Source organism: Cebus imitator, unplaced genomic scaffold (assembly GCF_001604975.1).
Source record: "Cebus imitator isolate Cc_AM_T3 unplaced genomic scaffold, Cebus_imitator-1.0 Scaffold592, whole genome shotgun sequence".
In the NCBI taxonomy this organism is placed as follows: domain Eukaryota; kingdom Metazoa; phylum Chordata; class Mammalia; order Primates; family Cebidae; genus Cebus; species Cebus imitator.
In genome coordinates, this window is record NW_016107907.1 from 915,298 (window position 1) to 918,804 (window position 3,507).

The window sequence follows — 3,507 nt, forward strand, 5'->3', positions numbered from 1 at the left end:
GGCCCAGGCTAGAGTGCAGTGGTGCAATCTTGGCTCACTGCAATCTCCGCCTACCGGGTTCAAGCAATTCTCCTGCCTCAGCCTCCCAAGCAGCTAGGACTACAGGCATGTGCCACCATGCCCAGCTGATTTTTTGTATTTTTAGTAGAGACAAGGTTTTACCATATTGGCCAGGCTGGTCTCGAACTCCTGACCTCATGGTCCAACCATCTCTGCCTCCCAAAGTGCTGGGATTACAGGCGTGAGTCACTGCGCCCAGCCGCAGATGTCTTATAACACCTTGGGAAAGGTACTAGGGTTAAGAGCCCGAGCTTAGCAGGGCACTTGTTTCAGTCCACTGCTACAGTGCAAGGTGGTATGTGCTATAGTTGAAGAAGGTCTAAGTGTCTGGGAATGTCTTATCTGGGCATTCAAGACCGGTTATAATCTGGCTCTGATCCCTGCTTCCGCCTCATCCATCCCCTTCAAATGCCGCCATGCCTTTCCCAACCGGATCTGCCGTTCCCCCTGCCTGAACGCCCCACCCTAATGCCTCTGCCTTGAGAACTCTGCTTCTTCATCCAGACCCACATTGAAGAGCTCCCTCCCGTGGGCTGCTTCCCACACATCCTCTTCTGTGCACCTCTAGTACATGTAGAAGTGGTGTTATAATTTATCTTTTTTTATTTTTTGAGATGGAGGTTCGCTCTTGTTGCCCAGGCTGGAGTGCATGGAGCAATCTCGGCTCACTACAACTTCCACCTCCCAGGTTCAAGCAATTCTGCCTCAGCCTCCCGAGTAGCTGGGATTGCAGGCATGCACCACCACACCCAGCAAATTTTGTATTTTTAGTAGAGATGAGGTTTCTCCATGTTGGTCAGGTGATCCGCCCGCCTCAGCCTCTCAAAGTGCTGAGATTACAGGTGTGAGGCACCACGCCCGACCTATAATTTTACCTTTTCTTTTTTTTGAGATGGAGTCTCACTCTGTCGCCCAGGCTGGAGTGCAGTGGTGTGATCTCTGCTTCCTGCAACCTCTGCCTCCTGGGTTCAAGTGATTCTTCTGCCTCAGGCTCTCAAGTAGCTGGGACTACAGGTGTGTACCAACATACCTGGCTAATTTTTGTATTTTTTTAAGTAGAGATGGGGTTTTACCATATTGGCCAGGCTGGTCTCTAACTCCTGACCTTGTGATCCGCCCACCTCAGCCTCTCAAAGTGCTGGGATTACAGGTGTGAACCACCGTGCTCGGCCATAATTTATCTTTTCAAGCACTCTTAGATGCTTTTGGTAAAAATACAAATTGACCCAACTTTTCACTTTATATTTTTTGAGATGGAGACTTGCTCTGCTGCCCAGGCTGGAGTGCAGTGGCGTGATCTCGGCTCGCTGCAACCTCCTCCCAGGTTCAAGAGATTCTCCTGCCTCAGCCTCCCGAGTAGCTGGGACTACAGGCATGTGCCACCATGCCCAGCTAACTTTTTAGTAGATACAGTGTTTTACATATTGGCCAGGCTAGTCTTGAACTCCTGACCTCATGATCCACCTGCCTTGGCCTCCCAAAATGTTTGGATTACGGGCGTGAGCCACCACACCCATGCAAATACACACAGATGTATGGACAAGGATCTTCATACAGTATTGCTGGTAATAGAGAAAAATTAGAAATAACCAAAACTTCCATTATCAGGGAAGTGAGTCCATGGTAATATACCCACACGTATGCACACTCTGTAGCTGTCAAAAGATGAGATGCAGCTGCGTGTCTGTGTGGACAGGTGTCCAGAATAAATGAAGCAAGACAATATGCTGGAAACCTAATTTTGTAAATATGAAATTCAACCTGGATAATTATATGCCAAAGTATCAGTAATAGTTTTGTCTGAAGGATTTATTTTATATTTTCGTCATGTTTTACAATGAGTGTGCATTATCTTTATAATTGGAGAAAAGATGAAAAGAATGACAATAAAAATGTTTGCGACTCGTTATGTTTATAGGTCTGCCTCCTCACCCAGACTCAAAGGCAGAGTAGGTGTGATATCTTTGTAATTACAGTGCCTGGTATATAATAGCCCTCAATAAACGTTTTTGTGAATGACAAATGGAGGGCATGTCGCTGGGATTTGGGAGAGGGCCATAAAGGAGCTGCCATTTGTGACAGATGTTCTGAGATGAATGGGGACTCACCTTGTAATCAAGGAAGGGAGGGCTTTGTGATCGTGGGAACAGCAAGAGGAAGACTCCAAGGCATGGAGGGTGAGGCGTGTTTGGAGGCTGGAGACGCGTGGAGCTGTGAGCATACAGGATGTGTGAAGGAGCAGGGCTGCTGACATGGCTGGAGGTGGAAGCCAAGAAGACAATATGATGACCCCCAGCCTGGCCAACATGGTGAAACCCCATCTCCATGAAAAATACAAAAATTAGCTGGATATGGTGGCACACATCTGTAATCCCAGCTAGTTGGAAAGCTGAAGCAGAAGAATTGCCTGAATCTGGGAGGTGGAGGCTGCAGTGAGCTGAGATTGTGCCATTGCATTCCAGCCTGGGCGACAAAGTGACTCCACCTCAAAAAGAAAGAAAGAGAGAGTGAGAAAATATGGGAAAGGAAGGAAGGAGGAAGGAAGGAAGGAAGGAAGGAAGGGAGGGAGGGAGGGAGGGAGGGAGGGAAGGAAAGAAAGAAATATGGCGATCAGGGACTGGGCCAGCACTTGTCAGCCATGTGGCCCATGACTCTGAGATAGGATGGCTCCTGGCCACACTCGACACCACTGGACAGAGAGCTCCAGCCTCCCCAGGGTCAAGGGGAGCCCTTCTCTGGGCACCTCATTGAGAAGGTCAGACCTTCCTCAGACTGCTGAGTGTCAGAACCACATGCACACCAGCTTCCCAGACCCACCCTCAGTCGCCTGGGATTTCTCCAAGGTGGGTTGCGAGAAATGTGTAGGTGATGGAGCTGTCACGTGATTCCATGCACAGCCGCAGGGGCTGGGGAGGTGTTTGAGCAGAGCCTTGACATGATTGGGGTGGGCACTATGAGGATGGACTTGCCTGGGGACAGGTTAGACTCAGGGAAGCTTTCACAGATGTCTCGAGAAGAATGGTGGGTCCAATACGGATAGTGACAACCGGACTAGGGAGGAGGAGAGGACAAATTGAGAGCTCTCTAGAAGTCTCAGTGTTCATGACCACTCAATTGGAGGTGGGAGGTAAGTGCCCAGAGGTTTATAAGGAGGGGAGTTGATATTTTTCATCAAGACCAGCCTCCTGGGCCGAGGGCAGTAGCTCATGTCTATAATCCCAGCACTTTGGGAGGCTGAGGCAGGAGGATCATTTGAAGTCAGGATTTCAAGACCAGCTTGGCCAACATGGTAAAAACCCTGCCTCTATTAAAAATGCAAAAATTAGCTGGGCGTGGTGGCACCGTGCCTGTAATCCTGGCTGGAGAATCACTTGAGCCCAGAGGCAGAGGTTGCAGTGAGCTGAGATCATACCATTGTACTCCAGCCTGGGTGACAGAGAAAGACTG

The 3,507-nt window shown here is 49.2% G+C and overlaps 1 protein-coding gene across 1 annotated transcript in view; it reads left to right on the plus strand.

Annotated features, from left to right (window-relative positions):
- Window positions 1-3,507, plus strand: part of EFHD1 (EF-hand domain family member D1) — a 52,992-nt gene that overhangs the window by 42,603 nt on the left and 6,882 nt on the right. The gene's annotated exons all lie outside the window — the stretch shown is intronic.